Below are 13,394 nucleotides of genomic sequence, written 5' to 3'. Positions count from 1 at the left end.
AAGCGGGGGGGAGGGAGGGAGGGAGAAAACAACATACAAGATCTATGGAATATAAAATGTGCCAATATTCACATTATAGGGGTTCCAGAAAAAGAAGAGAGAAAGGGATCAAAAATGTACTTGAAGAAATTATGGCTGGAAACGTCCCAAACCTAAAGAGGGAAACATATCCAATTTCAGGAAGCAGAGAGAGTGCCAAACAAGATGAGCCCAAACTGGCCCACACCAAGACATATCATAATTAAAATGGCAAAATTAAAGATATAAAGAGAGAATTCTAAAGGCAGCAGGAGAAAAACAGAGAGTCATATACAAGGGAATCCCCACAAGGCTATCAGCTCATTTCTCTGGAGAAACTTTGCAGGGCAGAAGGAAGTGGCATAATACATTCAAAGCCCTAAAAGGGAAAATCCTGCAACCTAGGATACTCTATCCAGCAAGATTGTCATTTAGAAGAGAAGAAAAGAATTTCTCCGACAAGCAGAAACTAAAAGAATTCAGCAATACTAAACCTACCTATCCTAAAAGAAATGTTGAGGGCTTCCCTGGTGGCGCAGTGGTTGAGAATCCGCCTGCCAATGCAGGGGACGCGGGTTTGTGCCCCGGTCCGGGAAGATCCCACATGCCACAGAGCAGCTGGGCCCGTGAGCCATGGCCACTGAGCCTGTGCATCCGGAGCCTGTGCTCCGCAACGGGAGAGGCCACAACAGTGAGAGGCCCGCGTACTGCAAAAAAAAAGAAACGTTAAAGGGTCTACTCTAAATGGAAAAGAAGAATCTATAGGAGAGGGAAAATCCCAATAGGCAAGGCAAATATATAGTAAGGATTAAACATCACTTAAATAAGCCAGTACTTAGATTTTTTTTTAATTTTAAAAAGCAACTACAATAAACAGTAAAAGGATAAGCACAAAGGTATAAAATGATATCAAAAACTCAAAATGTGGGGGAGAGGAGTAAAATATGTAGATTTTTTAGAATGTTTAAACTTAAATGATTATCAGTTTAAAACAATTAGATATAATTACGGGTCAATATATATGAACCCCATGGTAAGTACAAGTCATAAACCTACAATAAGGGGCTTCCCTGGTGGCGCAGTGATTAAGAATCTTGCCTGTCAATGCAGGGGACACGGGTTCAAGCCCTGGTCTGGGAAGATCCCACATGCCATGGAGCAACTAAGCCCGTACACCACAACTACTGAGCCTGCACTCTAGAGCCTGCAAGCCACAACTACTGAAGCCAGTGCACCTAGAGCCCGTGCTCCGCACAAGAGAAGCCACCGCAATGAGAAGCCCGCACACTGCAATGAAGAGTAGCCCCGACTCGCTGCAACTAAGAGAAAGCCTGTGCGTAGCAACAAAGACCCAATGCAGCCAAAAATAAGAATATATAAATAAATAAATAATTTTTAAAAAAGAAAAAAAATCTGCCTTCCAATGCAGGGGACGCTGGTTCTATCCCTGGTCAGGGAACTAAGATCCCACATGCCACAGGGCAACTAAGCCCGCACACCACCACTACTGAGCCCACACGCCGCAACTAGAGAAGCCCACGTGCAGCAAGAAAAGATCCTGCGTGCCGCAGTGAAGATCCCACGTGCCACAACTAAGACCCAACGCAGCCAAATAAATTAAAAAAAAAAAAAAAAAAGACAAAGTGAGGGGATGCAAAAAGATATTTCATGCAAATAGAAACAACAAAAAAGCAGGGGTAGTGACACTCATATCAGACAAAATAGACTTTAAAACAAAGGCTACGGACTTCCCTGGTGGCGCAGTGGTTAAGAATCCGCTTGCCAATGCAGGAGACATCGGTTCAAGCCCTGGTCTGGGAAGATCCCACGTGCTGTGGAGCAACTAAACCCATGCGCCACAACTACTGAGCCTGCGCTCAAGAGCCCGTGAGCCACAACCACTGAGCCCACGTGCCACAACTACTAACGCCCACGCACCTAGAGCCCATGCCCCGCAACGAGAAGCCACCACAATGAGAAGCACGCACACCACAACGAAGAGTAGCCCCTGCTCGCCACAACTAGAGAAAGCCCCCGTGCATCAACAAAGACCCAATGCAGCGAAAAAAATAAGTAAAATAAATTTTAAAAAATAAAAAAATAATTTTTTTAAAAAGGCTATAACAAAAGACAAGAGCATTATATAATGAAAAAGGGATGAATACAAGAAGAGGATATTATACTCATTAACATATAGGTACCCAATACAGGAACACCTAACTATATAAAGCAAATACTAACAGACACAAAGGGAGAAATTGACAATAATAGTAGGAGATTTTAACACCCTACTGACATCAATGGACAGATCATGCAGACAAAAAACAAAATAAGGCAACAGAGGTCTTAAATGATACAACAGACCACTCTGAAAAACTAGAGGAAAAACTTAGAGGAAAGCATTTCCTCTAAATTCAGGAACAAGACAACGATGCCCACTCTCACTGCTTCTCTTAGCATAGTATTAGAAGTCTTAGCCACAGCAATCAGACAAGAAAAAGAAATAAAAGGTATCAAAGTTGTAAGGAAAGAGGCAAAACTGTCACTATTTGCACATGACATGATACTTTATATAAGGAACTCTAAAGTCTCCACCTAAAAATAAACTATTAGAATTAATAAATGAATTCAGCAAGGTTGCAGGATATAAGAGTAATATACAGAAATCTGTTGTGTTTCTACACACAAATAATGAAACATCAGAAAGAAAGTTTTTCAAAATCTCACTTAAAATCACATCAAAAATAAATAAAATACCTAGGAATAAATTTAACCAAGGGTGTGAAAGATCTATACTCTGAAAACTATAAAACACTGATGAAAGAAATTGAAAATGATTCAAAGAAATGGAAATTTATCCTGTGCTCCTGTATTGGAAGAATTAATATAATTAAAATGACCATACTACCCAAAGCAATCTACAGATTCAATGCAATCCCCATCAAAATACCCATGACATTTTTCACAGAACTAGAACAAACAATCCTAAAATTTATATGGAACCACACAAGACCCCCAATTGCCAAAGCAATCCTGAGATAAAAGAACAAAACCGGAGACTTCAGACTATACTTACAAAGCTCCAGTAATCAAAGCATCATGGTATTGACACAAAAACAGACACAGTTCAATGGAGCAGAATAGAGAGGCCAGAAATAAACCCCCATACCTACAGTCAATTAATCTACAATAAAGGAGGCAAGAATATATAATGGAGAAAGGACAGTTTCTTCAACAAGTGGTGCAGAGAAACCTGGAGAGCTGCATGTAAAACAATGATATTAGAACATTCTCCCATACCATATACAAAAATAAACTCAAAATGGTTTACAGACCTAAATGTAAGACCTGAAACTATAAGACTCCTAGAAGAGAACATGGGCAGAACTCTCTGACATAAATCGTAGCAATATTTTCTTGGATCAGCCTCCGACAGCAAAAGACATAAAAGCAAAAATAAACAAATGAGACCTAATTAAACTTAAAAATTTTTGCACAGCAAAGGAAACCATCATCAAAATGAAAAGACAATCTACAGAATGGGAGAAAATATTTTCAAATGATGCAACTGACAAGAGGTTATATCCAACATAAAGACAACTCATACAACTCAATATCAAAAAGAACAATCTGATCAAAACATGGGCAGAAGGTACTTCCCTGATGGGAAATAAAAACAACTAAAAAACTAAAAACAGATCCAGCAATTCCACTCCTGGGTATATATCCATAAAAAATGAAAACATTAATTCGAAAAGATCACCCCAATGTTCACAGCAGCACCATTTATAATAGCCAAGACATGGAAGCAACCCAAGTGTCCATCAATGGATGACTGGATTAAGAAGATGTGGTGTATATATATATACACCGTATATAGATGGAATATTACTCAGCCATAAAAAGAATAAAATACCGCCATTTGCAGCAACATGGATGGACCTAGAGAATATTATGCTTAGTGAAATAAGTCAGACAGAGAAAGGTAAATACTATAGGATATAACTTATATGTGGAATCTAAAAAATAATACAAATGGGGACTTCCCTGCAGTCCAGTGGTTAAGACTCCACACTTCCACTGCAAGGGGCGTGGGTTCGATCCCTAGTTAGGGAACTAAGATCCTACATGCTGTGTGGCGCAACAAAAAATAATGATAATAATACAAATGAATGTATATGCAAAACAGAAACAGACTCACAGAGAAAACTTGTGGTTACCAAGGGGGAGGGGGAAGGGGGAGGGACAGATTAGGAGTATGGGATTAACAGATACAAACTGCAATATATAAAATAAAGACGCAACAAGGATATACTGTACAGCTCAGGGAATTATAAGCATTATCTTGCAATAACCTATGATGGAATATAATCTGCAAAAATACTAAGGTACTATGCTGTACACCTGAAACAAACACAATATTGTATATCAACTATACTTCAATTAAAAAACAGAAAAAGAAAAAAAGAGTGAAAGGAGGAAGAGAAAGGAAGAGGGCTAAGGGGGACTAAGGAGGAAAAGAAGGGAATGGTTGCAGAAATGGGCCTGGGAAGGGCCGAGAAAACAGGCAGGGGTGAGGAAGGCCAGCTCCACTGCACACTCAGAGCCCCAGGGGAGGTGGCAGCCCAGGATGGGCAGAAGATATGGCTTTCCTTATTATCCAGTGGTGGGGGAGAGTGCTCCAGGCAGGGACTGAAGGGGGATCTAGAAACAAATCACACCAGGAGGGTCATGTCCCCACATCCATGGCCAGCAGCAATGGGCACAAGGAAGCAGACTCATGGTCCCGTGCAGCCAGGGTTGTAGTAAACATCCTGATCACTAAGATTCATTGGGGCATGAACAGGCAATGTGTTAGGCTCTTTATGGGACTGTTAGAACAGATCATCTCCTGGTCAGGAAAACTGTACAGAACAAGTCTGGAGATGGAGGTGCGGCACTGGTGGCAAAACTAACATAAGGCGCAGAGGCTGTGAAAGGTCCCTGGGATGCATGAGACAGGGACAGGTGACAGTTGGAACGTGGGCAGACGTGCTCTTCTGGGAGTGGGACCACCCTCCATGGACACTGAGGCCTGGTCAGGGCATTGTTTCCTCAAAAGGGCACCCTGGACAGCCCCCAAATCTCCAGGGTGCTCCAGCACCAGCAGAGGCTATGGTGGACTCTGCTCTCCCCCTAAATATTCCACCACACTAAAGGCAGCAACCCCACACATCTGCCCCTACAAGCACAAGAGGAGGGAAAAGGAGGAGGACTATTTGGGGGCAGGCAATTTGTTCCTGTGCGACTTCAATGTGAAGGGAATCCTTGGGACCTCCCTGGTGGTCCAGTGGTTAAGACTCCACGCTTCCACTGAAGGGGGCTCAGGTTCGATCTCTGGTCAGGGAAGTAAGATCCCATATGCCGAGTGGCTCGGCCAAAAACAAAGGAGTCCTTAAGGACACGAAGAAAATAACTGACCAGACAGGAGGTGCCAGAATTGCAATATCAGCAGCAATAACACCCATATATCGAGTGCATATCTACACACAGCATATCTATATACTGCATATCTCAGTAAGATATGCTGACTGCTCTACATGTTATACTCATCTAATCCTCATAATTATATCTCAATCCCCATGTTACAGATGGGAAAACTGAGGAACAGTGGAGGATGCCCAAGGATAATTAAGGGGTAGAACTGGTATTTGAAGACTTGTAGCTCCACAGTCCATACCCTATTTCTATACTATGCAGCTAGATGAGGGAGATGGTGTTGCCAGACCTGGTAGAAGACTCTCAGGTCCCACCAGGTCCCTTGCAGGTTAGGTCCCACTCACCACCAAACTCCAAAAACTAGCAGGGTCTCACTCTGCTGAGGAAGATTATCCAGGGCTCCCCCTCATGGCCCTTGCTGTCAGTCTTGACCGAATGCAGCACTCATCTTTGCCCAATGGATACCCATCTGTCACAAGCCCCAATTCCCCTCTGTGGGTTTCCTGGCCACAGCCAGGTGAGATCTCTTATCTGGAGAAGATGTGGAACTAACTGGGGAACACTTGTGTGGCTTCCCAGGAGCTGTGAGCCAATGTGAATTTACTGCATTATGGGAAACAGAAAACTGAGAAACCAAGATCTCTCAAAGCCTCCTCTCCACTACTCTGCACTCTCCTCCATCCTACTGCCTTTCTCAGCACACTCACTTTCTCAGATGATTCAACAACACATAAATCATCCAAAATAGTAGCCTAGCACCAGGTTGGAGTGGCTTTCAACTTGGGTCTCCATAGGTACCAAAGAATGTTTTCTGACTCTTAGTTTAGCTTCTCTGGACAGAAACAACTTAGTCCAGGTTATGACTCACCTCCTTGGGTCAGAGAGCCCAAGGGTGAGGTCACAGGATAAAACCATGCCTGTGGGCAAGGCACACAGGGTCAAATGTGTCTTTCACAAGAAGTCCCTGAGCCAGTGGGAAATGAGGAAGGAGAGGTGCCAGCTCAGGGAAAGAAAGGAAGCCAAAGAGCAGTGCCAAAGTATCCTAGGACAGCAACCATTCAAACAGAAAAAGCTAGTATAAACAGCCAAGAGCAAACACTAAAAAAACAAGAAAATGACCTAAGTGATCAACAAAGAGTGAATAAATTCCATTATGGTCCATCTGAAGGCTAAAATATCACGCAGCTGTTCCCATTTTTAATTATGAACACAGGTATCATGGAAATGTGTGACAGAAAGTGAAGGGAACAAAGGATTAAAATTTAGTGCAGATGCAATCCTTTTCATTGTCAATGTTTTCATTGTGGTAAAATATACATAAAATCTATCATTTTAACTATTTATAAGTTTACAATTCAGTGCCATTAAGTATATTACGATGTAGTGCAACCATCAACACTATTTCCAGAACTTTTTCATCATCCCAAACGGAAACTCTGTATCCATTAAACAGTAACTTCCCATTTCCCCCTTACCCCAGCTCTTGGTATCCTCTATTTCACTTTCTGTCTCTGTGAAATTGCCTATTCTAGGTACCTCATATAATTGGCATCACATAATATTTGTCATTTTATGTCTGGTTTATTTCAGGATATTTCTAAGTTTCCTCCATGATGTATCATGTATGAGAACTTTGTTCCTTTTTATGGCTGAATAACATTACATTGTATTAATATATCACATTGTGGTTATCCATTCATCTTTTGATGAACACTTGGGTTGATTCCACCTTTTGGCTATTGTGAGTAATGCTGCTAGAAACACTTTTATTCAAATATCTGAGTCCAGTTTTCAATTCTTTTGGGTATATACCTTAAGAGAATTGTTAAAACATATGGTAAAGCTACGTTTAACTTTTTGAGGAATCAAAAACTGTTTTCCATATAGCAGCTACAACATAATACACTTCTACCAGCAATGCAGAAGGGTTCCATTTTCTCCACATCTTCACCAAAACTTCTTGTTTTCTGTTATCATAATAGCCATCCTAACGGGTGTGGAGTGGTATCTCATTGCAGTTTTTTTGGTTTTTTTTGTTTTGTTTTTTTTTTGTGGTACGCGGGCCTCTTACTGTTGTGGCCTCTCCCATTGCGGAGCACAGGCTCCAGACGCGCAGGCTCCGCGGCATGTGGGATCTTCCTGGACCAGGGCACGAACCAGTGTCCCCTGCATCGGCAGGCAGACTCTCAACCACTGCGCCACCAGGGAAGCCCCTCATTGCAGTTTTGATTTGCATTTCCCTCATGACTGGTTATGTTGAGTGAGCATCTTTCATCTGCTTATTGGTCATTTGTATACCTTCTTTGGAGAAATGTCCATTCAACTCCTTGGCTCATTTCTGAATTGAGTTGTTTTTCTGTTGAGTTGTAGAGGTTCTTTATATGTTCTGGATATCGATCCTTTATCAGATATATTATTTACAAATAGTTTCTCCCATTCCATTAATTGTTTTTTTACTCTCTTGATAGTGTCCTTCGATGTACAAAAGTTCTTATTTTGATGAAGAGCAATTTATTTTTTCTTTTGTTCCTGTACTTTTGCTGTCATATCTAAGATATCATTGCCAAATTCAATGTCATGGTTTTCGCCTATGTTTTCTTCTAAGAGTTTTATAGTTTTAGCTCTTAAGTTTATGATTTTCATTCGTTTTGGATTAATTTCTCTGTATAATATGTGGTAAAGTTCCAACTTCATTCTTTTGCATGGGGATATCCAGTTTTCCCAGCAACATTTGTTGAAAAGATTGTCCTTTTCCCACTGAACTGTCTGGCACCCTTTTTGAAAACCAACTGACCATACCTGTGAAGGCTTATTTCTGGGCTCTCTATTCTATTCCATGGGTCTATATAGGGCTGTCCTTATGCCAGCAGCATAGTGTTTTGATTACTGTAGCTTTGTATTAAATTTTGAAATCAGGGATTCTTGATTTCTCCAAGTTTTTCTTCTTTTTCAGAATTGTTATGGCTATTCCGAGTCCCTTGAGATTCCATATGGATTTTAGAATGGGTTTTTCTACTTATACAGAAAAAAAAAAAAAGACACTGGAATATTAACAGGGATTGGATTGTATCTGGAAATCACCTTGGATAATATTGACTCTGTAACATTAAGTCTTCCAATCCATGAAAAGGAGATGTCTTCATTTGTCTTCAATTTCTTTCAGCAATATTTATAGTTTTCAGTGTACAAGTCTTTCACACTTTTTTTTTTTTTTTTTTGTCTGCGTTGGGTCTTCGTTGCTGTGCACGGGCTTTCTCTAGTTGCGGCGAGCAGGGGCTACTCTTGGGGGCTACTCTTTGTTGCGGTGCACGGGCTTCTCATTGAGATGGCTTCTTTTGTTACGGAGCACAGGCTCTAGGCACGTGAGCTTCAGTAATTGCAGCATGCAGGCTCAGTAGTTGCGGCACACTGGCTCTAGGGCTCAAGGGCTCTAGAGCACAGGCTCAGTAGTTGTGGCTCATGGACTTAGTTGCTCTGCGGTATGTGGGAGCTTCCCAGACCAGGGATCGAACCCATGTCCCCTGCATTGGCAGGCAGATTCTTAAACACTGGCCACCAGGGAAGTCCCTCACACTCTTCTTAAACTTATTCCTAAGTACTTGATTCTCTTTTATGCAATTGTAAGTAGAACTGTCTTCTTAATTTCCTTGTCAGATTGTTCATTGCTACTTTATAGGAATGCAACTTATTTTTGTATGTTGATTTTGTAACATGCAGCTTTGGTGAATTGGTTTATTAGCTCTCACAATTTTTTGTGGAATTTTTAGGGCTTTCCAATATAAGATCATGTCATCTGCCATTGTAAATCAACTTTTTATACTCCAATAAAAATTTTTTTAAAAAGATGATGTCATCTGTACACAGAGGTAATTTTATTTCTCCTTTCCAAATTAGATGCCTTTTATTTCATTTTTCTTGACTAACTGCTCTGGCTAAAACTTCCAATACACTTGTCTTCCAGTGTTGAACAGAAATGGCAAAAAAACAGGGACTTCCCTGGTGGTCCAGTGGTTAAGACTTTGCCTTCCAGTGCAGGGGGTGCAGGTTCAATCCCTGGTCTGGGAACTAAGATTTCCACATGCCACGTGGCTTTTAAAAAAAAAAAAGGAAGAAAGAAAGAAATGGCAAAAAAGGGCATCCTTGTCTTGTTCCTGACCTCAGGGGAAAAGTTTTTAGTCTTTCACCTTTGCTCTTATTATGTTGTAGTTTCCTTCCATTCCTATTTTACTGATTTTTTTCTTTTTTATCATTAAAGAGTGTTAAATGTTGTCAACTGCTTTGTCTCCATCAACCGAAGGTATTTTTCCTTCATCCTGTGAGTGTGGAGTATTATACTGATTGATTTTCTTTGTGATTTTTTAAATAGAAGTATAGTTGATGTACAATATTATATATTTTACAAGTGTATAATATTGTGATTCACAAATTTTAAAGGTTATGCTCCATTTATAGTTATAAAATATTGGCTATATTCCCTGTGTTGTATGATATATCCTTGTAAGTTATTTTATACATAATGGTTTGTACCTCTTAATCCCCTGCCCCTATATTGCCTTTCCTGCCTTCCCTCTCCCCACTGGTAACCACTAATTTGTTCTCTGTATCTGTGAGTCTCTTTCTTTTTCTTTTTTTTTTTTTAATTTACTTATTTTTGGCTGCATTGGGTCTTCATTGTTGTGTGTGGGCTTTCTCTAGTTGCAGCGAGTGGGGGATACTCTTCGTCACAGTGTGCAGGCTTCTCATTGCAGTGGGTTCTCTTGTTGTGGAGCATGGGGTCTAGCTACACGGGCTTCAGTAGTTGAGGCTCACAGGCTCTAGAGCGCAGGCTCCGTAGTTGTGGCGCATGGGTTTAGTTGCTCCGCAGCATGTGGGATCTTCCCAGACTGGGGCTCAAACCCATGTCCCCTGCACTGGCAGGTGGATTCTTAACTACTGCGCCACCAGGGAAGCCCTGTGTTTTTGTTATATTCACTAGTTTGTTGTATTTTTTAGATTCCACAGATAAGTGATATCATACAATATTTGTCTTTCTCTGACTTACTTCATTTGGCATAATACCCTCCAAGTCCATCCATGTTGTTGCAAGTGGCAAAATTATATTCTTTTCTATGGCTGAGTAGTATTCCATTGCGTGTGTGTGCGTGTGTGTACCACATTTTCTTTATCCATCATCTGCTGATGGACATTTAGGATACCTCCATATCTTGGCATTTGTAAATAATACTCCTATGAACATAAGGGTTTCAAATTAGTGTTTTTGCTTCTTTCGGATATATACCCAGGAGTAGAATTGCTGGATAATATGGTAATTCTACTTTTAGCTTTTTGAGAAACCTCCATACCATTTTCCACAGTGGCTGCACCAATTTACATTTCCAACTACAGTTTAAGAGGGTTCCCTTTTCTCAAAATCGTCTCCAACACTTGTGTTCTTTTGATGATAGCCATTCTGACAGATGTAAGGTGATGTCTCACTGTGGTTTTGACTTGCATTTCCCTGATGATTAGCACATTGAGCATCTTTTCATGTGCCTGTTGGCCATATGCATACCCTCTTTGGAAAAACATTGATTCAGGTCTTCTGACCATTTTTTAATTGGGTTATTTGGGGTTTTGTATATAACTGATTTTCATGTGCTGAGCCACCTTTGTATTCCAGGAAAAAACCTAACTTGTCATGGTGTATAATCGGTTTATTGTGAGGCTCAAATTAGTATGCTAGTATTTTCCTAAGGATTATTACATCAATATTCATAAGAAATATTATCTGTAGTTTTTAGTTTCTTTGTCTGGATTTGGTACCAGAGTAATACTGTCCTCATAGAATGAATTAGGAAGTATTCCCTCCCCTTCAATTTTATGGAAGAGTTTGAGAAAGACTAGTGTTAATTCTTCTTTAAATCTTTGGTAAAATACACCAGTGAAACAATGTGGTCCAGGGCTTTTTTTGTTGTTGTTAGGAAATTTTTAATTACTGATTCAATTTCCTTACAAGTTATAAGTCTATTCAGATTTTCTATTTCTTCATGAATCAGCCTTGGTAGGTTGTATGTTTCTAAGAATTTGGCCATTTCATCTAGATTATCCAAGTTGATGGTGTACAGTTGTCCACAGTACCCTCATAGTCCTTTTTATTTCTGTAAAATTGGTAATGTCCTCCTTCATTTCTGATTTTAGTTATTAGAGTCTTCTTTTTCTTAGTCAATGTAGGTAAAGGTTTGTCAATTTTTTTAATCTTTTTGAAGAAGCAATTCATGGTGTCATCTTTTTTTTTTAACGTATGCATTTACAGCGATAAATTCCCTTCATAGCACTGCAGTTCCTTCATTTCTTACATTTTGGTATGTTGTCTTTTCATTTTCATTCATCTCAAGGTGTATTCTATTTTCCCTTGTGATTTCTTCTTTGACCCATTGGTTGCATAATAGTGTTAAAATCCACATGCTTGTGAATTTTCCAGTTTTCCTTCTGTTATTGATTTCTAGTTTCATTCCATTGTGCTTAAAGGTTATTGGTATGATTGAAATCTTGTTAAATTTCTTAAGGCTTTCTTACCTAATATATGGTCTATCCCATGAGTTCCATATGTACTTTAGAAGAACGTGTATTCTCCTGTGGTTGGTTGGTTAGGTCTAATAGGTTTATAGTGTTGTTCCAATTCTCTATTTCCTTATTGATCTTCCTGGTTCTACTATCTATTACTGAAAGGGGGTATTGAAGTCTCCATCTATTACTGTAAAACTGTCTATTTCCCATCAATTCTATTTTTACTTCATATATTTTGGGGCTCATTTGTTAGGTGCATGTGTTTATAAATGTTATATCTTCTAGTTATATTGAAACTTTTATCAACATATAATGTCCTTTGTCTCTTGTAATCTTTTTATATTTAAGTTCTATTTATTCTGACAATAATGTAGCCATCCCAATTCTCTTATGGTTACTATCTGCAGGGATTATCTTTTTCCATTCTTTTATTTTATTTTCATTCTCTTTTGTGTCCTTATACCTAAAGTGAGTCTTCTATAGGTGGCACATATATGGGTCCTACTGGATTTTTTAATCCAATCTGTCAATCTCTGCCTTTTAATAGAAGAGTTAAATCCACTTTCATTTATGGGAATTCCCTGGCAGTCCAGTGGTTACGACTCTGCACTTTCACTGCAGAGGGCCTGGGTTCAACCCCTGGTCAGGGAACTAAGATCCCACAAGCTGTGCGGTGCAGCAAAAAAAAGAAAAAAGAATCCGCATATATTTAATGTGATTATTGATATAGGATTTACTTCTATTTGCTTTCTATATATCTTATATGGTTTTCGTTCCTCAATTTCACCATTACTGCTTTTTCAAATGTATATGTAATCTTTTGTAGTGTACCATTTTGATTCCCTTCTTTCCTTTCCTATGTATTTTTAAGTTATTTTTATAGTGGTTACCTTGAGGGTTACTAACAACCTACTTTGAATAACACCAACTTAGTTTCAGAAATACACATTTTAATCAAAAACCTCTGCCCCTCCCCTTTATACTGTTTTTGGTACAGATGACATTTCTTGTACATTGAATGCCTATTTGCATGTATTCATAATTATTGTTTTATGTTTTTGCCTATTAAATCATATAAAAGGAAGAGAACTTACAAACCATATCTAAAGTACAATAGCACTAACTTTTATATTTACCTACTAGTTACCTTTTCCAGTGTTCTTTATTTTCTTGTGTGGCTATGAATTACCGTCCTTTCACTTCAGCCTGAAGACCTCCCTTTAGCTCTTCCTGTAGGGCAGGTCTACTGGTGATAAATTCCCTGTTTTTGTTTATCTAGGAATGTCTTAATTTCTCCTTCCTTCTTGAAGAACAGTTTTGCCAGAGAGAGATTTCTTGCTTGACAGTTTTTT

The sequence above is a fragment of the Pseudorca crassidens genome, chromosome 19, assembly GCF_039906515.1.
Source record: "Pseudorca crassidens isolate mPseCra1 chromosome 19, mPseCra1.hap1, whole genome shotgun sequence".
Taxonomy (NCBI): domain Eukaryota; kingdom Metazoa; phylum Chordata; class Mammalia; order Artiodactyla; family Delphinidae; genus Pseudorca; species Pseudorca crassidens.
This window is presented reverse-complemented; position numbering follows the sequence as displayed.